The following is a 25309-nucleotide window of genomic DNA, read 5'->3' as shown; positions in this document are numbered from 1 at the left end:
TAGGTCTAGTTTAGGCCTTTTAGGATCAAACTTTCATCTCCAGTTTAACTCTACTGAAGGAAAGAGTTTATCTTTCACAGCTATTGAAAGCAGAACCTAGAGCTAAGTATTGTCTTCAGCACTATCCCGGGCCCCGCCTCTGTGACCTTCTATGGAAATGTACATGGTTTTGGTGACAGTCTGAAGTTAATAGTCATGTCTGTGTATGGAAAAGGTAGGAATGAAAATAATGCCTAACTTCAGGGTGTTCTTGCAAGCAATGAGGAATTGTGTCTGGGAAGCACCGGCTGGAAAGTTGGGGTTTCCCCCTTCCCCCAGCTGTGCCACTGGTCTGCTGTAAAATCCTTTGCAAATCATTCACCTTCTCTGGAGGCTCAGTTTAGCTTTTGTGCAGCAGGAACAATGATTCCTTTCAGCTCTGCATCCACAGTGGTGATTGCACGGGGCTAACGAGCAGTAATGCAGCCTTCGGGGAGCTGCAGTGCTGAAGCCACTCTAGCGAGTGTTTTGTGCTGGGAGAAGAATAGATCCTTAAAATATTTAATCAACAGTCACTGGGTATATATACCCCCATTTCTGGATTAAATACTCTTAGTGATTTAGGGCTCTATTATGTCTTTTCCTCTTTTGTTTATCTCATGTTCTCATCAATCAGAGCTTCACTTAAGACCATGATAAAGCACTTTAACCATGCCTTTACTTGCTATAGTTGTTAGAAAATCTTCTGCATATTTTTAATAGTTTTAAAATAGTGATTCCATTCTCACTTTCTGAAATATCTTGTCTTTTTTTAAAGGGAAAGAATAATGAATTTCCGTATGGGTTATACCTTGTAAAAAGATTATCTCCATTTGCTCTTTTTAGAAACTTTTCAGAAGGGAAGGCACTGTCCCAATGCACAGAAGCAATTTTTCTTTTCAATGGATCCTGTGACTCAAATCTAAACCTTTGCTCTCAGAGGAACACTTTTCAAATGTTTACTTAATGCTTGATTCCTGATAGGCAGTCTGGAGAAAAAAACAGATGAGGTGTTACTCCTGAAAGTTATACTGCTTTATATTGTTTGAAAGGCAGAGATTGAACTGATTTGTCTAGCAGCTTGCCTTTTCTCAGCTGGGGGAAAAAGTTCCTTTGTAGCTCAGGCTTTTATCAACAGTCCAATAAAAGTGTTTTATATATATACATAAAAAAATCATTCAACATATAAAGCCTTTTATCTTGATGGCTCCAAAATAGTTGACAAATTTGTCAAGTAATTTGTCAGCTACTTCCCAGCAAAGTTATCTCTTACTCCAGAAAGTTATCATGGAGGTATTTCTATGGTAGGTGAAATTATTCTTGCTACTGATAGCTTTGAAATAAAAATCAGACTTGTAATGCATGCATTACAAAATTTTAATCTACAAATTTTAGAATGTTTTCCTAGGCCTTTTTCCTAGTTGAAACAGGTTGTTGTGGATGGGCAAAAACTGCATGGACTGATGGGGATGCCTGCTCCTCTGTGGTACCTCCAGACCCATCCCAGGCTTGGAGAGGACCCTCTGGGCAAGAAGTGAGTTGTCTTCAGGGGCCTTGTGAAGTTCTTCACAGCAATTTACCTTTTACCTCACCAGTGACACCATGACCGTCCATGGCCACTATTCCATATAAGCCTTGTATATCAGCAGTGTTTGCCTCTTCTGGCAGGGCTCTGGATACATCCCACATGCACACACACTCTGCATCTGTGAGGCTTCACCAGAGGATCCCTTGGCTCCTGAACCTTTCCCCTGTGCAAGTTGTTGGCTACCTCACGAGCAAGCTGGTTGCAAGGTGGCTGAGCTTTCGTGCAGGGATCCACAGCAGGAGTGTGTTAATGGACTCAAGTGATATTTATTGGCTCCACGGATTTTGCTGCACCCTTGGCCCGTCCGTGCTTCCTGTATGAAACTTGGCTGGAGGAGCCAGAGCTGCAAGACATCATCCCAAATTCCAGCTGGGATGCGTAACTTGGCTACATGACACTCTCCCCTCTTTACCCCCCTTAACTACTTCCCATGTTAAATAGTTTCTCAGGACTCAAAGGGGAAAGAGGAAATAATCTCCAGGCCAATGATTCTCATAAGTAGAAAAGTTGCATAAATAAATTAGCAATGATTAATAGGAAGAAATTGTCACTTGTCTCACTTGCCTGGAAGCTGTAGCTTGCTGAAATGACAGTCTTGGTGTCGAGGGGTTGGGATGCAGAGAGTGAGTGATGGGGGTAGGGATTTATTTTATATATATTTTCAAACTGAAAAAAAAAAAGTGTGATTTATTTTCCTTTGCTGCAGCTTGCTCCACATTTTCAGTTTTACATTAATAGCTGTGGGAACAGCAGTTCTTACTGCCATATACTTTAGCTATTAACACTGTGTCTAGTTTGACAGTACATCTCTCAATTTATTTTTTTTATTCCCTTGTGATCATAAAATATGTATCAGCCTCCCTTTCTAATCTCCTTTGGCATGTCCAGCTAGCTATTTTGTACCTTTTCTCCGTTTGAATTTGATTTTTCTAGCAACATATACTTAATCAGAAAAAAGAAACCCTCTATTAAAACTCCCTTTTTTTAAAATTTGAAGCCTGATTGAATTCATATATAATGGAATGATTTCTCTAGTAACCCCTAGCAGCTTTCTACCCAAAATGTTTGCTTCACTGATATTTTAATTGCTGTAATAATCAGCATTCTGAGTACGAGGTCCTTCCTCTAGCTCAGTAAATCCATACTGGCTGAGTAAAGCATGTCTGTGATTTATGTGCAGATAAACAGCTTTGGATCCTATCCAATCACTTCATCAGTTTTAATTCGGCTGCCTAATCAGTAGCAAACAGAAGGATTGCTTTTTGCTGGTCTGGTTGTTGGGGTTTTTTTGCTTTGTTTTGTTTTTAACAGGGTTGGGGGTGTTAATACAGGGTTTGGCATGTTCTCCAGAAGGGCACAAATAGCTCCCCATTTCTCATCACCTTTCTGTCAAAATCAGCTGTAACTTTCTGAAAGAGTTTATAAGAAGGGGATGAGATGCCAAGCTGTGCCTTTGGGCTTTCGGTGGTATCTAAGGAACCAGGCAGATATGCAGTCTGAACAGTGAGTCTGCTCTTATCTCATGGTTTATAAAGGACTTCCCTCAGATGCCTGAGAAAAGTGGAAGAAGCAGATTTTGTTTACTCTCTGTGTTTAGGGGTTGATGCCTTCAAAATCATTTCCACAGCAATTATTATACTGCAGTTGCTGTTTACTACAGGCAAAGTGTCTTGGGAGGGTCCTGGGAGGTGCAGGGGCACTGTGGGGTGCAGCTGTGCAGCAGTGGGACAGCAGAGCCCACTCCCCCTTTGCACCCTCAGCCTTTTGCTTGCTGCACAAGCCCGAGGTCTCCAGATGATTCCAGACAGGCTCTTTGAGATTAAGGCTCATGACCACAGTTCCTGACCTCATTTTTGTCTAAAATAACCTAAGCAAATGGCTGTTAAGGTTAAAACATTGCACCATTTACATTATCATCTATTAGTGCCATGTGTCAAGAGGTGAAGCATTCTGTGATTTATAAGCAGCCTCTGAAGGATTACAGAGAGCAACCCCATTCTGGACATCAGATCTAGGGCATGCAATACCATCTGTAATAACAAAGCTTACCTAAAGAGCTTAGAATGGTTTGAGTAGTAAACCATGGCTGTGTGTCTATGAACCTTGTCAGCTCTCCTGGCTGCTTCATTTCAGTGTGTAACTATGCCTGGCCACTCCATTTACGCTGGGAAACTGCAAGAGGTATTAGTAGCTCTTCCTCTGCATCTGCTTTTTTCCTGTTTCATAGCAGCACTTGCTGTACAAGCAAGGAGCAGACTTGGGAAAGCTGTGCTAGGCTGTGGGTACCATTGGAGTGTGGGAAGGGGACACTGGCATTGCTGCTGTATCTTCTTGGGGGTTCACATCATAACCCAGTTGACACATGCCACCTTTTTTCCATGTCAGGGTAAACCCTCCCAGCTCTGTGTAAAATTTCACTCTTACCAAGAATCCAGTCAACTTTTTGGCTCAGCCTTAATATTTTGCACACACCCATAGCTGTAGGCTTTAAATAGACTTTTGAATCATCACAAAATTCAGAGAATTAGGCTGGGCTGGAGGGAAGGGCAGGGCACTGGGTATGTGGCATTTTGGGATCAGTTCTCTGTGCAAATGTGGGTGTCCCAAGGGACCTTGGGTGAGGTGTGTAATCCATCTGCTGTGTTAGATTTTTTATAGCTTGAAAAAGGGCAATAACACCTTGTTGCCTTTGACTGGCAATAAAGAGAGAATAAAACCCATTAATAAAGAGAAGACATTTAGACCCAGTGGTGTTCTGGTATAGCTCCACCTCCACTAACAGCACTTACTGGACTATAAAAACCAGTGCTTGAAAAGTTTTCAAAAATGATTTGGCAACATGTGTGGAGGGGGAAGTTTGGCCATTATACTGTTGTTTATATTATGTTGCTTCTTTTTAACTGATGGCAGCCTGTGGAGGGACTACCAGGCTTGGGATTCTCCTGGCTTTGACTGAGCACAATCTATAGCTTTGGTTCTCTTACACTTAACAGGAGCTCTGAGCATTCCTGTTAAAATTGATGAGAAATGAACTTCAAGAGTCCTGAAAGATGAAGACTATCCCATCTATCTATCTGCTGCTTTAATGGAGAGATGAGAAAGGTTTCATGCTGTAACCCGGCAGGGAATTCAAATGTCTGAGAAGAAATTTCAGGAGAAGGCTCAGTGTCTTGCAGATCAAAGGGTTCATTTAGGGAATCCTCTATTCTCTAGCCAAAGGGGAGCTATTATGTTTAGAGAGGCAGTGTGCAGACCAGAATTCTTCTGCTGATGAAACTTAGAGTTTGTGCTGTCCAGTGGCTTTCTGTATAGGAAAGACTACCTGCCAGTCCTGGAGGTTTGAGCTAACAGATGGATCTTGTTTTCTCACAAGCTGGTGTGCTGGGCTCTGATCTGCCTCCTGGGATATCACCAAAGGAGCATTTCCACTGTCACCATTTTAAAGAAGCAGGAGTAATCTGACTAAGTGAAGACTGAGTCCTTTTGGTGGGTGCTCTATCACCCCTGGGCTCCTTTGAGTGTCCCACCTTCAGGATTCAGCCCTGGCAGAACAGCTGCAGAAGCGTTCTCATCTTCATCCCCTTCCTATGATTTCTTCCATGAGGAAAAGACTGATAGGAGAAAGAAGGAAATGTGAAGAGTCTGTATGCATGTTAGTCTTAATATGTTGAAAGAGAGGACTGTGAAAGCCTTTTCTGGGTTATGGAAATGTGATGAATGAGGTTTCTTGAAGGAAACAATTGCTTCAGTCCTCTCAGTGAACTGCATGACTGGTTCCTCTGTTTCTGCACTTTGGTTTTTTTTAGATGGTGCTACATTTATCATGTCTTTCCTTTATAATGTTTTTTCCCTATTTTCCCTTTTTACCCTCCCTTTCCCTTTTTCTCTTTCACTTTTTCTGATTCATACTGTATAGAAGCCATTGTTCAAAAAATAATTACCAGGGTGGTAGGAAGTCTGCCTATGGCTAAGGCCTGATGGTCTGTCCCTGAGAGTAGCACCTTAACCTACAGAAGCCCTCTGGCATTATATAGAATTTTGTCAGATCAGATACTAGTTTCCCTGGAAAAAGCATTTTGTATCTCTACTAAAAAAAAAAAAAAAACAACCATTTTTAGTATCTCTGCTCCTTGTCTATGATGTAGTGTTAGCAGCATGTGCTCCTTCTCAGGAGCACAGTGAGGAAAAACCCATCTGGTTTGTGAATGCTCAGACATTGCTCTAATGGAAGCCATGTAAATAACTAGATAAATTATTTCATTGAGTTTGTCTGTTGAGCATAATGGGTAGCAGGGTCAGAATCTCTTCACAGTGATTCATTTCTTACTGACTGAGTGGGATTTGTGTTCACAAGCCATTGTACAGAAGCGTCCTCCAATTTTTACTGTCTCTGTCTTTTCCCTGCCTACAGTTTTAGCTCTTTGATCTCTTGCTGGTGAGCTCCAGGGAGCAGAGACTACCACAGCCAGTGCCTGCACTGTGCTCAATGCAAAGAGTTCAGGCACAGGGTAGGCTTTTTGGTGCTGCCATAACTAAAGGATAAATTAGTACAAACTAATCTACAACTTTTTAGAATTTTTCATAATTTTTGCCTTTTTACTTCCAGGAGACTGTTGTGGGGTTTGGATAAGACATAAGGGTGAAAACAGTGAGAATAACCTTTCAGATGTCGGTTTCTTGAGCAAATGTGTTCATTCTGAGCTTTGCTTTTGGTGTTTCAAAGAGGGGATTTATGGCTCACAGCCAGTGTAGAGGCTCTCTGCCCTACCACGCCTGCTGTGAGTCTGGGACCAAAGTGTAGGCTGTACTCACACATCATCTGCCTGCAGCTCCTGCATTTACTTGAGCAATTCAAATAATTCTTGACTAACCTGAGCACATCTGTAGTTCAACTGGCAGAATGGAAGGTGCAGTGAACTCCAGCAGGAGTGAATGATGAGGCAGGTGATGGATAGTGGGGACAGGAATATTCCCAAAGAGAGCATTGCAGTGAGGAGTAAGCTATGAGTTCACAGCTTACATTTCTCACTGGTGCAAATCTCCCACTTGGAAACTGGGACAAGAGTGATTCCTCATCTTTTTCTCTGAGGATGAAGCATTTAGGATTATGAAAAGTTCAGAGAGGGCTGCAAAATTTCTCAGACAGATTGATTGTGTTAAAATATTTATTGTTTCCACAAACATTTTCTGCTACCCAATCTGTGGGCTAGGATGTTTTGCAGGAAGCAAATAATTGCAGCTAAAGCTAGTTTTGAAGCAACCTTCAGGTAAGCATTAAGGAAAAATTTTTACATTGCTTTGTGGTTAAACTTAAATAATATTTACATTACATTTGATTTCCAAACAATGTCAAATTTCTTCTCTATCTGTTAGAAGACGTAGTTAGAAATATCCACTAAAAACTGGTTTTCTGGTGTTTCCACAGGTCACTTAAGATTCTCCCTGGAGCATGACTTCGAATATGACACTTCAGTAATGCAGAAGCTGTAAGTAAATAATATCATGTTTTGAAGCCCTTGTTTTAGAGCTGTGTTTACACTCTTTCCAGAGCTTTGCTAGAACTCATCTTTGCTAGACCCTGTTTACCTCACAACAAGCTTGCAGGGAAGTCACTGAGAGCAGACATGGTTTCCAAGTCGATCAGGCCATTTTAGATGCTTTGCTTTATCAGCTTCTCGTTTAATCTAAAAACTCCAGTAATGGTTGCCTAATCTGCAGGAAGAAAGCCCAAGACATCTGCCAGTATTGCAGGAAATGTCACAAGACGGCAAAATTAAAAATATCTCATTAGCAGTGAGCAGTGAATAAAGTGCAGTGATACTTTACCAAAAGCTGGCATGTCATTGGTCCCCAGGCACAGAACCTTCCTTTGCTTGTGATGCTAATTAAAAAGGCCTACTAGAAACTGAACAAATGAACCCTAGAGGCTGCTGGCCTGGTCATGTATTTGTTGGCCTTTGGTAACTTGATGTCAGATTTCAGTATCCTAAAAGTCCTATCATAGAAATATCTCACATTGATATAAGCAATCACAGAGATTGCTTTTGGGCAATCTGGTTGTGAATGCATGAAAAGGATACAGTTTCCTTCTCCTCAACTTTTTCTGTCTTTTTCAAAGGTGAATTAGTAAGGTGCTAATTTTGGTATCTCTTTTCTGAATTCTGCATTGTTTTTCCTAATCAATTCTCTCTGATCTGCTCAATCTCCATTTAATTCAGTCAGCCACTCAACATCCAAACCTTTTGTAATAAAGAGAGTGCTAATTTTTCCATTTATTTCAATTGTCTTTCGTCAGGTGTTATCATATAACTCAATCATCCGGCACTGGAATTTGTAATTTAATCAATAAAGGAGGCCATTTTCCTCAAGAAGATCAAGGAAGAAAGATCTTGAGGAAAATGCACAGTGAAAGGAAGATGAAAAACAAAAAAAGGATGATAGGAACTGTGGTTGGCATTTAATAGCTGCACACCTTGGTGGTTATACTTGCCTGGCAAGTAGCAAGCAACAGAGGTATCACTACTTTAAAATTAATGGATATAACGATTTTGCCTGTGCACCCATCTTGAAAAATTTAGAGGGACAATCATGGATAATACTTAAGTTGCTATGACAAGCACCATGCACCATCTCCAGGTGTTGGCAACCCCATAGATGAGCAGTTCCGTTCACACAAGCAGTTTGATATCAAGAGAGACACCAAGAAAGAAACTTTGCTGTGTGAGATCCTCCAGCCTTCCTGCTCACACGGCTTTTTATTGTGCGGCTGTTGCTTTAGATAAGGGCAGAGGAGGGATGATCTGCAGCCTCCCTTGATGTGATCACTGAGGGGCCCAAGGCTTGGCAGCACAGGGATGTCCCTGCCCACACTAAAAGGTGGCTGTGGCCTGTGAACCTGCTCAGTCCCTGCCTCTGGCTTTGCTTGCAGGGCTTCTGTGCCCCAAGGGTGGGCATGGTACTGTGCTCTGCTGGCAGGATGGGGGGATGGCTGTTCACTGCTAGCAGTGAGAGCTGTTCTGGTTTCCTGCCCTGACCCATCTGAAAGAGAATCTCTGCTAGTTCTGCCAGGTGTGTGAATTTTGTCCTGTGGTGAGGTTTGTTTGCCCCTGGAAGACAACATGTCTTTTGCACACTGCCAAGCAGCTTTGAGAGGCCTGGCTGGGAGATGGAATGCCCCACTGGAGAAGTGTAGGTACAGTTTGTGGTAACTGGGAGTGGGGCTGGTGTGAGCCTCATCCCCAATGGGCTCAGTTGTGAGCAGCAGGTGAGCAGCACTGACAGCAATAAGCCATGGAGTGCCCAGGGGCACTGACCAACCACCAAAGGGGACAGAGGGCACACAGGTGCAGTGCGTCAACATGGGGGTATAAAAGGTTGGGCTAAAGAACAAGAAGGTGCTTGCAGCCTTCTGAAGTGATATGGTGTTTGTTTGGGTGAATGCTTAAAGTTCTCTGAAATTGTGTGGTGATACTCTGTGTATCATGGCTGTCTCAGTTGTGACATATGCTGTGGCAGAGAAGCACTTCTGCTGGGCCACAGCTGGGAGATTTTCCTTGGCCCTTTGACTTCACAGTGGGATTGCCTGGACAGGTCTCAAATATCAGGCCTCTGTAGAGTCAGCCATGGTTTTGCTGATATATTGATTGTAAGTTTTATGGCCTCAACTTGGCAAAGTCTGCAAAACACAAGATGAAAGATATCAAAACTCTTTGTTGAGGAAGTGTTGCTATTTAAAATTATAGTAAATAATTTGGTGTTTAAGGCACATCACTGCTCCTTTGCCTCTGTCTCTACCAAGGTGTGGTTGTTAGTGCTATGGACACATTTTCTGCAAATCAAACACTGAGTCAGCTATTGACACGCCCATCTTGTGGGATATTTAGAACAGGTCTTTTAGTTGAAGCAGCCATATTAGTAAAAAAGACTTAATGATACAACACTTTGGGGAACTTCTAATATGTGGTGTGTGGCGTTTGTCTTGAAGATTTTAGTGCTCCCCTTGAGTGCTACTCCAGATTGAATAAACAGGTATTTTGAGAGGCTTCAGGTGCTTATTTTCAACCTTCATTGACAAACTTTTCCTGTGGCAAGCACAGGAGAATCAAGTGTAGAGCTCTACAGTAAATAATCTTACTTCCCCACCCCTTCCATCCCCAACAACACCCTAAGCACTCTACAGTAAAAGCTGTCTCTAATGGGGATAGGGTCTTAGCTCAGGGTTTATTAAGTAATGAACATGATGGATTGAAAAATGCCTGGACAAGGACTGCATTGGAAGGGGCTGCCTGTGGAGGTGGTGGAGTCACCATCTCTGTAGGTCTTCAAGAAATGACTGGATGTGGCCCTCAATGCCATAGTCTGGTTGACAAGTTGGAGGTCAGTCAAAGGTTGGACTCGATGATCTCAGAGGTCTTTTTCAACTTAAATGATTCTGTGTGAGTGTGTGAAATGAAATGGACATAAAATTGAAATGGCTTGGTCCTATATTCTCAGCCACTCTTGAATTCAAGTCCTGCTCCTGTTTTGCACAGTTGTACCAGAAAGTTTTGAACAAGGAACGTGTGGAGTGTGCCAATCAGACAGCTACAAAATCTACAGAACTGCAACTAGATGACAAATCACTCCCTCTGTCCCTGGAAACTTAGATGAGCAATATTGTAAATATTGTTCATCTTTTTTTCATAAACCTGTGTTTGAGTCTATTCTCCAACCTTTCAATGGTGCCAAAGGATTACCAAACATGCACCATATGATCTCTGGTTCCCTTCTTGTGCACTCCAAATAATGTCATCAAAGCTGGTGCTGGTCTGCCTGTTGTGTTTGGCCAAACATGAGAGCAGAGTTTCTCCAAGGAGTAGCTTAATGTGCTGTATTTGAAGATTGACTTTTGGAGCAGTGACTCTTTGACTGGCCAAAGCAATCAGTGCTTTGCCCAGCCAGCAGCTCAGGGAACCCAGGTCTAAGAAGCTTTCTGATGAGAACTGTGGCTGAAGACATTTCTTGGGGTTAATTTAGCACTCAAGAACTCAGAGCTTTGTGGAGCTGGAGCATCTTCAGAAGTAAGCAATGGCACATGCAGATTGCTGCTCTGTCCTTCCCACAGTAATGGCTTCCTCTTTTCACCTAAAAAAGAGAAAATTATGAATTATACTTTAGACCTGCTTTGTAGTGGTATTTTGCACAAAATCATGCCAGTCCAATGTATGTCCAAAAATATTTACATAAATGTTCATAAATTTTTCTCCACTTGCTTTTGAGCGGCTAAAGCATTTTGAAACACTTGGTTTGGGCTTTTTTTGTCCTGCTCCCAGCACCAAATCACCCATTTTAGTGATTCAATGCCAATCAGGAATTTGAGGGTAAAGAAAAGAAAAACTGCAACCACTTTTAGCTCATCTCCTAAAGGATGTTGGGTTTTGCTCCTACTGATTTTGAATTCAACAGGCTGCAGAAGGACTGGGTGTCATTTAGCTATTAGAGATTTTTGTTTTCCTGATCATTGTGAAGTAGCATCATTAACACAGGCAAATTTCCATGCTTCACTGTGCTGTGTCCATGGTACATTAAAGGCCCTTTTCCATTGGTAAAGCTGAGTCTATTCTTCTGTAAAATCAGAGGCCCATTGGCAGTTCTTTGGCAAGTGAGACAGAGGGACTATTTAATGGGAAGAAGAGTGGTTTAATAAAGGGGAAAAAGTCGAACAAGACAAGTGCAAGGAAAGATAGCAGAATGTTAGTTTATAAATCACTGCATAATTGGGCCAAAATATTAATCCATTTTCACAGGGCCAGGGAGAAAGAGGACAGCAGTTTTGGGGTGAATGAGTTACGTGATTTCTCCAAAGTGCCTTTTAGAGAAGTCAAGCACTCTATCCATTTCTTTTCCCAATATGAGTGCTGTGATTTCAGGCTAATGGAAAATGGTTTGTATTGCTGAATTTTCTTTTTTGAAATGGTGTATTGGCTTTTGGTGAAGAAATTGGACTTACGCTTGAATATGTCTGGATTTTACAAATACATTTTTAGCTTAATAAGATGGAACCAATTAACCAGAAAAGTCATTGCCAATGGATTTTACAAGTACATAAAAATATATTGCTTTTTCTCGAAACATTTCATCACCCTTTTGAGTGTTCCTTTTTCTTTCCTTTGCCGCCACTGACAAAGCACTGTGATAATTTGTTCCCTCATGCCTTTTCCTGCAAACATTGATCTCTGGCCCTGATTGTGTATGTATGTGTGTATGGGGAGGATATTAGGCATGTATGTATGCATCTTTTTGTTTCTGACTCAGTGTTTATTTCTTTCTCCAGTGTTGTTCAGTGTGTTTAACTTGTGGCCTGAGGAAAAACAGAACACACAAACTATAAAAAAGTTGTTCGGAAAAGGTTGCTTAAAGTGGCACAGGACCCAAGGGCTAATGAGCAATCTCTCAAAGCCAGATATTAATGCAACTGCTGAAACGTTTGGCACAGCAGAGGCACTGAAGAAAGCAGTAGCACCCGATTGTCACCCCTCTGGATCTCTGGGAGTGGACATGTCTCCTGGAAACTCTTCTGAGGTCCCTCATTATGTCAGCTGTGCCTTGCAAGTGAGGGTGGGGAGAGAGACCCACTATCCTGCAGTGGCACAGAGGTCTGTGGAAATGAGTTCTGGTCTCTGCCTGCCCGTCTCTGAACAGGAATGCTCATTTAATCACCTATAGCAATATTTTACTTGGAGGAAATTTTAACATGAGGCCCTGCCAGCCTCCTCTACCCCTAAATTTCCATCAGCTCTGCCTGCAAAGAAGGGCTGGGTAACCCACAAGACATGGGCGCATACTGAGGAGTTGTAGGATTTCTATTTCCATTACCTCAGCCTTCCCCATTCCCTCGTAGCCTTGCCTTCTGCTTAAAATGCAAAGGTTATTAACTTCTGTGAGCATGTGGGGCAGTAACCCAGGCAGGCACTGCCTTGGGATGACATGGTTTTCCCTGCTCTGATCAACTCTGTAAACTGAAGCATAGAGAGCCTGCTTTGATCCTTAATAACTTTGCTCGTTTGCTTTAGTTACCAGTTGATACAGAAATGACTTAAACATGGTACTTTGGGGTAAAATATTGAATGTTTATCCAAGTACATGGCAATGACACACAAAATTAGCTGTTGCAAACAGACGTCTCTGTTCCCATCAACTTTGCCCAATTTGTCAAGAAAACATCTGTATCATCTAAAGAAAAACAAACACTAAATTTGGGTAACAGGAAAGGCTTTAATTCTTTTCTTCTGCAAACTGTGGGAGTGCCCTGCAGGACAGTGCCCTTTTTGCATCACTGCTTTCATTTAGCAGTGGTTCTCACATTTTAGAAGTAAGTTTAGATATTTTACCAGCAGTCTGACATCATTACTAAGTCTCTGCATATTTACCACAGAACTGATGATCTAGTTGAAGGAAATTATTACATGCAAACTGTAAAGGAGATACCCTTTCAATGGGGTGTGAACTTCAACACAAACCTAACAGTTGCCTAAAGTCCTTCTGGATTTGTGAAACTGTCCCATGAGCCACACCAGTTGTGAATGATGCTGTCCTTCAAACAGCCAGGACAGCCCAATACCTCCTTCCAGTAGCTGTGGTGTGAACAGCATGTGCTGGTTTACATCCAAGCTCGTCCACTGCTTATTTAATTCTCACTTTTTATTTTGGCCTGAGTTGAATTCCTGGCCTGTCCTTCATATTAAAATGACCTTGTTCCTCCAGGGAAACCTCCTCCGCTTCAAATAAATGGTACCAACACCAAATAGCTGCTTTGTGGGATCCAGTTTTGTCCTGCATTTGTTTTAAAGCTTCCCAGGAACCCTTGGCTACTTCGCACAAACTGTTAACTTGAGGGTAATAATTTTGTCTGGGTTTTGTCACAGAAATTCAATTAAGGAGGATTATGAACACAGTTGTAGGCCTGTTTCATTTACAGTTGCAAATGAAACCCAGGCCACACACTGATTGTTTATATAGGAAAGGAGATGCTGTGTAGTTTTGAGTGGCTGAATTACCTGCATGTTCCTTTGTGTGGCTTTGCTTATTGCAGAAGGGAGGGGAGTGAGACTTGCAGAAATTAATAAAAAAGTGATATAAAGGCGGCAAAGAAATCACCAAGGGAAAAACTACCCCCAGTACTTTTCCCTGGGAGGCACACATCCCTTCTACACATAATAAACTCCACAGGGAATTTCTTCCTCCTTAGAAAACATATCCCAAAGGGCAGGAGTGAGTAGTCATTTATTTATTTATTTTTAGTAAACAGAGAGCAAGATTCTGTTTTCATGGCCTTGATATGGCTCCAAGTCCCTGAGCCACTGGGGACAAGGCATAAGGTTTCACTTTTTTTTCAGTTCTTATTTCTGGGCCATAGAAGCCAACATTTTATTCCATTTCTCTCTTCTCAAGTTTTTATGCAAGCAGCTGAATTCCTCAGGTAGAAAAGGGGAGAGGAGGGGGAAGGGAAGAAAGGATGTTTACCATATTGGAGCAAAATGGTAGCTGCTGCAGAGGCTGGCTCCAGGTGAAGCAGCATGTTTGGAGACAATGAAACAAGAAGGGAATTTGTTTATTCGGGAGATGCCTTTTTAAGTTATGAAGGGCAAAACAAAGGCAAAACTTGTTTTGATGTCCTCTGATGAAATGTCTGTATTTGTAGAGGAGCAATATCTCTCGGCTTTGCTTTGCAGCAACAAACTTGGGAAATACTTTGCACCACTCAGGAGATATGTGAAGGGCATTGTACTTGGGTCACCCCTTCCTCCTTTTGCAGGCTTTGTCCCACAGCTTTGGGCTCTGCCCTCCAACCTTTCGCCTGGAAAATCCCACACTGATTTCCCCAGGGTGCTGCCTGCCTGAAGACATGAAGGAAAAGGCTTAGCTCCCATATACTGATTTTTATTCATAAGGAGTTATCACCATTTTGCAGATGGGGAAGAGAGAGGTGCTCAAGGTGGAATCAGCCCCAAGTGAGTCCAGACTGGGCACAGTCCCAGGCCATTCCCTGTATGAAGTGAGTGCTGCAGGACTTTCCCAATTATTACCCAGCACCTTTGATTAAAGCTTTCCCCAAGCATACTCTAGCAACTCGTTTACCTCTTGTTTCTTACTTTATTCCTGATCCTTCAATTCTAGGAGAGGTTATACTGTCCTTACTATGGTTTCAACTACATGCCTAAGAGGCTTACTGGATTCTTCACCAGATGAGGGAAATAAGCTCTTTAGTTTCTAGCTTTAGATCAGATACTGTTTCTGTACCTCTCTCTATACAGACTTGACACTGTTGAACACTGAAAGAGAAGCAGGCAGCTTATTAACTCTCAAAAACTTCAGCAAAATTCACTGTAAGTAATGCAGTGAAGTGTGAACAACATCTGGATGTGAATGCTTCACATCCAGGACAATTCATCCTATGGTGAGGGGCTGTTACAGTATTTTATATTTCTCAGTGATTTTGTGGTAGAGTTGTCTGGTGTCAAACCAAACTTCTTGTTGAGGTAAAACCTGGATGAAAGTAATGAAAGGCCTTATATAAAGGATGATCTCTGAATCTCTTGCATTTTGGGCACCTTTTTGAGGGAAGTTAGGACAACTGAAATCAGTGTCCTCAGCAGCTTTCAGTCCAGGTGAACATGACTTTATGGACAGTATTATGGCTGGATGGATTTGAGTGTGAATAACCTTGCAGAAATCAGTGGATTTATGCTGACACAAAAATAGTGGGGGACAAAAAGGGGAGGATCAGTATTTCATGTAGCTATCAGATTGTTTTGTTACAACTGATTGGGACAGTCTGTCATAACCCAGTTTTGTTGTGTAGTGGAGGAAGGAGATGAACATCTCCAGAGGGTGACTCTCCAGAAGGGCCTTCCCATGGGTGACAAGAGGTGACCTTTGGGACTGCTCATCTCCTCCTGCTGACGTACCAGGGCCTTGCAGCCTAGCTTAGCTAGGTGAATAAAGTAGGGTGAGATGAATCTCTGCCTACGTTTCACTCACATATTTTATATTTGGTAGAGCATATAGAAATAGTCCTTTTTTTAGCATCTTTCAATCTGTAGATAGTAGAGTTGGATCCTTAGCCAGCATAAATGAGATAAACGTCAGTACTAAAGAGCTGACTTTGATGGAGTTACTTCTGCTTTGCTCCAGTTCAAGAAGTTTCAGTCTCCATAGAGTTTTCTGGGGTTGTTTCAGTAGTACCTCTGGGCTTTACACCTAAACTTCAGGAAAAGGACAGAAAGAGGCTGCACGGTATGTAAAGTACACATGATTTCAGGCAGTATCTTATGATTTAGATAAAGCATTTTAGATTCATGACATCTGGCAGCATTGCTCTCTCAGACTGTAGCAGAGAAATAATCCTTTCAAATCAACTCTGTTGGAGAGTGAAACATTTTTCACCAGCCTAGTTTAAAAATCCTATTTGAGCCTTTCTCTCCTGCTAACTGGTTCAGCACAAACAAACAGTGGATACAGGATGTAGCTGTTTCAGCAGTTTCTCTGGAACTTGCTGTACATTTAAAATTATTTTCTAGCTTTTTTTGTTCTTCAAGCAAGTTTTATTTTACATAGAAGGTAAAATGGGTAGTTGAATCAGAAAGCTAGATAAAGTATTGTGAGCCTGTGTTGGCCTGAAGTCCTTTTCATCCAAATAATGACTTTATCTGCTTATTGTGAAAGAATTGAAAGAAGTGGGAAAGTAAGACTGAAACGCACTCAGGACCCTATATTTCAGCATTATGGGGGAAGCTGACTATTAATATGGGAATTAATAACACACAAACCACCTCATCTGAGCAGCAGCAGTCGGAACTGGTAATGCAGAATGCACAGACTAATTCTGTTTCAGAGAAGCAAAAATGAAATGTTTGTTACAGCTTTAGGTGCATGCACTCTCAGCAGGAGCCGTTTTCATTCCCTTTAGGCAAACTCAGAAGAGGCTGAACATTTAACAGCCTTGAACTACCCAGACTGTGTGCCATATGTACACAGCACTGAGCCATGCCTGTGTTGTCAGTCTTCCTCAAAGGTGGAATCTGGATGGTTGCTAGCAATCCATGTCCTTAGAGGCACTGGAGCAAAATGCTGATGTTGATCAGAAGGGGAAGGTCTGAAATTGTAAGCAAACAGAAAAGATCCATCTGCATTTTCACAGGTGATAAAAGGCTGGCAGTGGCAGTCTGCTTATCAAATAACTAGATTTATTGAAATAGCCTGTGCTCTCATTAAATAGCTTGCTTTTTGTGTTTTTGTTTTATTTCATCTTACTGAAGCTGTCTGGGTTTTTTTCCTAACCTACTATTGCTGCCACGGCAAACTGGCTAATTTAGACCATTTCCTCTGTTAATGCTTAAAAGCAGCATGGACTGCAGTGTTCTCTTCTCACTGACATTGCAGGACCTCAGAGCAAAGCCAGTCCCTGTCATGAAATCTGAGATTCCTGGAAAATAAATCAGGAAAAATAATGTAATAATTATAAGTTTGTTCCTTCCAAGTTATAGTGCTAATGATAGTGCTATGCATTTCATTTAGCATAAGCCTAGTGCTGTCAGCTGAAAAAATGGGGTAGAATTGGTAATTTTTAATCAGTAGAGAGAAATGAAATGCAGAAACAGAAATGTTGCTAGCATGATATGACATCCCTCACTAGGTATCACATTTGGTGGTTTTGTTCCCAGGGGAATGAGCTTCTGCTTTCCTCCTTTTCTGAAAACATTTGTAAGATGGGAAGTGGAATATTAATAATTGAAAATGCAAGTTGCAGTAGTGCCATTTGCATAAGGATGTTTCTTGACCCATGGAGGATATTCACTGTTTGTTGGAGAAAATATCAACAGAGGAACTGTGGGAGGCTGATGGATCTAAAAGGCTACCTGGCAATAAATTTATTTCTCAAATGAATCCTAATGTGGTTCCCAAGACTGGAATTCTCTATTTGTAGCCTGCCCTTTTTCCTGGAAGATGTGATGCACTATCAAGAGATCAATATCCCCCAGTACTGGATGTGGTGCCAGTAAGCAGATATTTAACATGAAATAAAGGGGGTTTTTTTTAAACAAAGAACATGGAGACAAGTCCTTCCTCCTGCAGAATTTGCTTGTTGAAGTTTGACAGTCCCAATGACCTTCGCTGAAAAAGATTTTTACAGTGAACCACATGGAGCTCAGCAGCTGGGGTTAAGACTGATTTGATTCTGCCGATACTTTAACCTGTAGTTTCAAGAATTGTGGTTTTCTGTTTGGACCTTTTGGGGCCTTGTTTGTTAAGTCAGATGCTCATGAGGGAGAGCCATCCTTCCGTGGTGTTTTGAAGGCCTGTGGTACCAAAACATTCCTCATAAAGTGCGCACGCTGTTACGATTCGTGACTTTAACTCTCGGCATATTTATAGGCCTCATTTCCATTTCTTGTGGTCTCATTAATGGAGCAGTAATAATAAATTGAAATGTTAATTGGAGATCATTTCACCAACAGCAGAAGGTATTAATGAACTTGATACAATAGTTGAAAGGAAAATAGCTTTTTAGTAGTGTAATTTTTTTAACTGTTGCCCCTGGTTCTCTCCTTCCAAACATGTGGAACTGGGACAGTTTCAAAATTATGGAAATTATTTCATGCAGACAATCAGTTTTCTCGATATGTTGCATGGGAGATGCGCTGTTTGCAGAAATTCCAGTGGGGACAACCATTCTGTAAGTGAATCATGAGCAGACTTTGCTGAAGTCATGGTGGTAGAGATAGAAACCCAGAAAGCACCTTTTGTCTGTGTGAGTTAATGAACTTCGTTAATGGAGAGAGAAAAAGTGGTCCTCCTTGTATGAGGAGGGCATTTCATACCCTGTTGTGAAATGCTTGGGGTTAGTGTTAAGATGTGGTCTCTAAGGGGACTTCAATTCCTCAGCAGACAAGAGAATTGTACCTCAGGAGCACTGTATCTCAGTTTTCCCACTGGTAAAGCTGAGGGCTTTGAGCTAATGGAAACAGCTGGATTTTAAGGCTTGGTCAGTCAGTGTCTGTGGAGAGTTAGTGTCTCCTGAGGGAGAGGAGTTACACTGTGGGGCAATCCTCAGATGGAAATAAACAGTACCAGACACCATCCAGCACCTTCCCCAGTGCCACGTTGTTGAAGGCCTCTGTGCTGAAATCAGTTACAGCTGTAAAGACATTTCTATGTGCATGCTTAGAAGTTGAAGGCTAACATTTGTAATACATTTGAAGTAAATTTGCATTCTGGCCCCTGGTACAGAGCATCTGTTTGATGCTTTTGCTGCTTAGTTCTAGAAAGTTTGTTCCCAGTGAGTTTTCATCTGAGTACACTCATTAATCCTTTTTGGACTTAGCTTACCCACAAATATAGAAGAAGCTTTGAAGTGGATTGGCAACTTTTCACCACCCTTCTTTCTTTTGTTTTCTTAAACAGTAAGTTTAAAGGTACTAGAGTAGGTCAAAAATTGCATGCTTAAACTGTTTGTTTCTTGCAAGAAAAGAGATTGGGGTTTAAATGTGCCACATTCAAGCTAATCATCTCATAATCAGGAGTTTACTGACCTAGAAACTTAATCTAGTCCTGTGAGTTCATGTATCTGGAACGTTTTTTTAGAAAACAGAAAAATAGTATTTTCAAATGAGGCATGTGATTAGTCAAATTCTCACTTTTTTGTAGATACCATTAATTTGAAAATTACTTCTGTGAGGAGCTGTTATCTTGCTTCTGTGCAGGCAAGCTGTGAGGTCTAGCCCCCTGAATGAAGCAGAGGGTGACCAAGTACATATGAAAATGGCCAGAAAAATGCCAATGCAGGCCCATTTGAAACAGGAAGAAAGGAAGGGGGAAAAAAAGAAAATATAAAAGGGAAGATTGTCTGTCTAGCCTTACTGGCAAATGATCAGAAAAGTGACTGAAAGCATTATATTGCATTTTTTCCTGCTTAGGGTTTGATAAAAAACTCACTAAAATAAGTGGGAAACTTTCCTTGATGTTCTTGATTTTGGGCTGGGATGCCTGATCAACACTTACTCTGTCTCCCTGCAACAAATTGCTAAGTGCCTGTAGCAAATAAAGATATCATCAACAACCACCACTGTCAATACTACTTTGCACTGTTAAAGCAAACTCATCTGTTGTTGGCTAAAATGGCTCCTCAACATGTAGACAGGAAAGCACTTGCTTTGAATATGGATATGGATATAACCCAGTCATGTGGCATGGAACCCCATATGTTCAATAAAGAGTCATTTTTAGATAGACGAGTGACCTTGAAATGCTTTTAACAATTTTCTGCATCATCACCTTTTACACTTCTTACTGTTCGGCTTTAGTTCAGTTGTATTTAATTTTTCCCCCGGTTTCTTTATGTCTTATAAAGTTCAGTGTGAGCAGACTTGGTTTGGGAATGGAGGTGGAGCACAGCTGGTGGAGTGGAGTAGCAGGGAATGAGATCTTTTTAAAGCAGCTAAACTTGTAACCAGAGAAGATACTGCATTTATAATGTTCCCATTCTTCTCAATACTTAACAAGAAAAATGATTGTGTGTGTGTGACGCGAATATTCAGCACAGAGCTTTGGTAGCTGACCGCTCTCTTTTCACAGCCATCCAACCGCACACACATTCCTAAGGGATTACCTCACTGCCAGCGCTCCTCAAAGTGTGGGATACGCCGAAGCCGACCAACTGCAAAGCTCCTTTCTGCCTGCTGCGGGGCTGGTTTAGGCAATGACCTTTAAAACCACAAATCTAACCCTATGTCTACCCCTAAAAAGGTTTTTCATTTGTTAGTTAAATGGGAGAGATGCTGGGCGTGGAAATAGGGTAGAGTCTGTAGGTTACATGTAGAAATTCCTTTCCAAGCTTTCCACTCCCCTTTGGCTCCAAACACTCAATAACTTTCCAGCCAGAGAATGTTTGTCCCTTCCTTCTCCCTCTCTTTTTTTTGTGTTCTTCCCTTGTTTTGCATATTCTGACAGCACTGTTTACTGCAGCCTGCAGCTCCCACTGCTTTGTCTGCTTTCTGTGTCACAATTGCATAAATAAATCACTAAAGAAAATTTGCATTTGATGGGAATTTTTAGCTGATATTAAGTTTTATGGGTGGAATATAATATATGTGAGTTGGCTTAATTAAACTGAATTGTCATTTGTGACACAGAGGTCTTTATCTGTACAAGACTATTTTTGCCTTTCATATTTTTTGCTATTAAACATGCCAGTGGATTTGAAAACCCAAGGATGACAGGTCTCAGAAAGTATCATCTCTCTTGTAGCAAAATATCTGCTTATGCCAAGTGAAGCAAATCAGTATCATCACAGAGCTGAACAGTTAATTTATGCCATGAATTTCTAAGTACCAGGGGATGCAATCTGAGGCCCATATATGTTGTAGCACCCTCTAGTCGCCCTGCTGGTGACTTGCCTCACACTAGAGGAGAGATGGAGTCTGGCAAAATGGTTTAGATCAAGGGAAATGGGACTAAAAATTTGTCAAGGGTTTCTGTGCCCTGATGTCCTACCTAGGCTGAAAGTGGCATCCTTGCCCTCCCAAGGAGCCGTGTGTGCCCCGGGCACTGCTGCATTTGGCTTCTGGGAGTGCAAGGCTCTGGTGGGGCTGGCAGGTGGGCACAGCCCTCCCTGGGCGGGCACAGCCCTCCCTGTGACTGCCAGGCCTGCACACACACACTGCCCTTTCTGCCACACAGGCTGGGGTATTAGCCCCTGCACAGCAGTGGGGAGCACACGGGAAATTCATCTCATCAGCGGCTGCAGCTTTGTTTCAGAGGCATGAGGAGCCAGCCTCCCAGTTCCCATTTTCACCCTGTTCTTAAATATCTGAATTGAAGGGAAGGGTGGAAATGCCATTTTATCCTGGAAATGCCATTTACACATGCCCAACTAGAGCACGTTTAATCCCTCTGCCCAGGACCTTGGTCTGTGATACTTATCCTTCCATGAGAATCAGGAAGGGTGTGAACCTTCTGCAGAATCCCCAGATCTGGCTTCACAAAGCACAGGTTCTTGAGAGGGCTCCCTACAAGTTCTGAATTTTTGATTGTTTCTCTGGAACAAGGCTGGCAAAGCATAGCCTGAGATTGTCACACTGATTAATAATAATAATATTGATGCAGCTCCCCAAAGTGTGTGAGGGACTGGTGGAAGTACTAGTTCCAATTTATTTCTTTTTCAGGCTAAAGATTTCCACACTTGCGCAACTCTTTGCTGTCATTTTCCATGCAAGGGGTCTGCGTGCCCCTGAGACTGATACTGCATCTGCTCCTCTGCAAAGACAAAGATAAACTGGCTCCTGGTGTGTTGTTCTTTCGCTTACTCTTCAGCATAAGAACAAGCAACAAGAATGCATTTTAGATGTTAATGAAATTAATGAAAGCCAGATCTCGGAAACAGCTGAGATTGTTGACTGTCTCAGGCAGATTTTTACTTCATTTCAATTACAGATGAGCCACAACCAAACCCCTGATTAGAATTGCTCCAAATTTTGGATCCACATCTCTCAGCTTTGCAGTTTTGACCAGTTTCCAGTGTTTAATTTTCTTCCTGTTTTATTTTTCCTTCTGGTTTTACTCCAGGTTTTTTAATGTTTTCATTTTGTCTCCACGAAAGACTGGCCTCATGAAGGACATGAGACGTGCTGTCCTAAGTCCCACTGGGGCTGCAGAGGCACAATTTGGTTTCAGGATGTGCCTGTACATGCTGGGAGGGCTCGCAATAGATTTGGGGTTGAGAAGCATTTCTGTGCCATCCTGGCAGGCTGGTGGCTGCCCCTGCTTCTGTCCTGGTAGCTCAGTAGAGCACAGCCCCTGGGAAGTCCTAAATGGCAAATGTCTTTCTCGCTGGCCTGAAATGGCTGTGACTCTTGAGAAGTCCCCAGCTGCAGAATCTCGCTGTTGGCTTGTTACCATGACTTCACCCATAACTCCAGGCCACCCATCAACAATGCTGTGTCCTCAGTCTGCACATATATAAATTCCATCACGAATTTATACTCTGATGAAAAAAAAAAATCCTCCAGAAGAGAGTGTATTAATAATAACAGATTCCTTTTTATGTCTCCTGGATATAAGGGGACCTCAAGCCTCTCCCTAGGGACAGAGAGTGGTCTGAGCAATCCAGTTAGAAACCTCAGAGGCAGCAAGCACACAGGAAAGGCTGGTTTATTATCCTTGTTCTTTTATTGCTGTACTCAGATCCCAGGAACAGTGTTACTTTGGGTCCACAGATACTGTGCAGTGCATTTTTCGGGGAGGTTGAGAAGAACTTGATCATAATGGTTTTAAAAACATTGATAAAAGAGGAAGAGGAAAACATAATTTACATTAAATGCTACAGTACTTCATTTACACAATATAATAAAAAGCAAATTTTGTGATTCAAGTAATGATTGCAGGTTATTAAACTGGGCTTTAAAGGCTTCATAAATGAAAGCCTTTTAATAAATTGTGAACATGGATGATAATGTTCTTGGAAATAGAGAGAATCTTTATTGAGCTTGACACCCACCCACCCACTTGTTCTCCCCCCACCCACTTCACTGTTGCTTTACTTGGTCCCTGGATCACTGTCACAAAAAAACACCAGTGGGACAAAGCTTGAGTTGGGAAAGCACCTCTACATGGGGAAGCACCACCATGGGGCAGCTGAAGGAGGTGAGAGCCAAATTCATCACCAGCTGGTTTGCAACCACATGTGTAAGAGAGCTCTCCTCTGGCAGTTTTGAAAGGTGGAGCAGAGCACTCGCTGACACATGGAAGTTGCTCTCCCTGGGTACCTGTTCGGTTGGGAATTTGGCAGCTGGTGATGGGAGCAGGCATGGGGCTGAAGGGCAGAGCAGGGCTGGGCTTCTTTAGGGCCTGATTCAGAGCACAGTGACATCAGTGGGTGCTTTCTCACTGGCTTGAAGGATCTGGCCTCAGCAGCGCCCGAGTGAGGAACTCTGACAGTCATTTCACTGCTTCTTTATGTTTTCAAGGGTCTGTTCTGACTGGCATCAGGTTGGGACTTAGTGACCCAGAGGGGAGGTGGCAGAGGGAGAGGCAGAGCCGAGGCAGGCAGCAGACAATAGAGCCTTCCTTCCCTTGACCGATAATAAACCGTGCTGGTATAAGGGAAACTGTTCCTGCAGGTACAGCCTTTTGATTAGAGATCTGAGAGTCATAAAAGACTTCCTGTCATGAGAGTGAGCACATGAGACAACCCTGCCCAACTGCAGTTTTGGATAACTTAATTTTACCTGCTCAACTTGCCTCCTCATAGAGTGGAATATTCTGCTCTATTTTGCCTAAATTATTAAAGACTGATGAGGTTTCCAACCTCAAAGTGACTGCATTTCAGTGATGGATGAGTTGATTCTTCTGTGGATATACTAATCAAGGCATTTTTCAGCATCTTCGGCATGAAAGACACAATATAAATGTGAAATATTATTTTGTGCCATGCAGCTGCTCAAATCTCAAATACACATTATGTCTCAGTAATATAGACGGTGTTTAAGACTGTTAAATTAAACTATTAAAGCCTATCGAAAAAACAGAGATGACAGAGTGCAAATTAAATCTGAATTATCGTTAAATTGCTGTGCCAGTAGTTTTCAAACACATTCATGGTGACCTGGAAGAGAGCAGGGGGAGTGGAATGACATTCACACCTCCTAATTGGAGTCATTATCCATTCTTTGTTATCGTGCTGCCCACAACAAGGGCATGGCTGGGACACCAGTGACTTGGTGGGGGCACAAGGATGCCTGTGGACCGCAAGGGATGTTTTGAATGTCCTGCCATCTCTCTCATTTAAAATCAGGACACGGCAAGGAATGAGATAGATAGTTTTTAAAGGCAATAAATGCCTGCAGGCTCTTTTCTGTGCATGGTGACTGATGCAGGGGGTTGGGAGAAGAGGGGGCCATGGTGGCATGGTTGTGCTCCTGAAAAATGTTGGTGTCCCAAGGACATGTTGGTCCTTCCTCCCCTCTTCTCTTCCCTGCTAACAGCCCAGGCTCACTGAGGGCCTCGGTGGACCAGAGGTTTGTAGTAAAATCTATGGGCCTTCGTGGAATATCAGATAGAAAAGGAGCTTTTTAAGTAACCTAAATGATCTGCCTGCCAAAACATGAGTGCACCTGATAGTATGTTCCCAGGTACTGGTTCATTTCTATCCAGTTGCAAATGATGAAATTTTCAGAACTTCCTTTGGAAGTTTATCTCTGCTCCATTGCATTTTCAAATTAAGATTTTGCCTTTGTTTTCCTCAAGTCATTGCTCATTATGGTATCCCTGTGTACCTCCAAAAATCCTTTTCCATCCTTAATCTTTACAAGCTTGCAGGCATGTGGATATCTGTTTATTGTGAGTAACCTGATGGCAATCCATCAGTTTGCTTCTTGGAGGACTATATGACAGCAGAAAGTGATTAATTTTCAAAGCAGACACAGCCTTTAATCTGCAGAAAAGGAAACAAACTTTCCCCCTCTTCTTTGCTGATTGAATCTGGAAATGAATGAATGATACCTGACTCCAATGTGTTTCTAAACTAGTTTTCATTAGATATATTTGGTCAGTGCTGATCATCAGAAGTGTCTTGAAGATTGGTCTGTGTATGTATATGGTGCTAAAGTCAGAATAAGCTTAGTGATCGATATTCATTCAACATCTTAATCTGCTCAACAGTATTAAATG

At 42.1% G+C, this 25309-nt stretch overlaps 1 protein-coding gene across 1 annotated transcript in view; it reads left to right on the top strand.

Moving 5' to 3' along the window:
- Window positions 1–25309, top strand: part of SEMA5B (semaphorin 5B) — a 201912-nt gene that overhangs the window by 13800 nt on the left and 162803 nt on the right. The window contains exon 3 of the mRNA XM_054278238.1: window positions 7032–7092. The gene's annotated coding sequence lies outside the window, so the exon portion shown is untranslated. The remainder of the gene's footprint in view (window positions 1–7031; window positions 7093–25309) is intronic.

Source organism: Melozone crissalis, unplaced genomic scaffold (genome assembly GCF_028551555.1).
Source record: "Melozone crissalis strain CALT ecotype California unplaced genomic scaffold, PUWL_Pcris_2 ptg000023l_1, whole genome shotgun sequence".
In the NCBI taxonomy this organism is placed as follows: domain Eukaryota; kingdom Metazoa; phylum Chordata; class Aves; order Passeriformes; family Passerellidae; genus Melozone; species Melozone crissalis.
The sequence above is the reverse complement of the archived record's forward strand: the minus strand, read 5'-3'. Positions and strand labels throughout refer to the sequence as shown.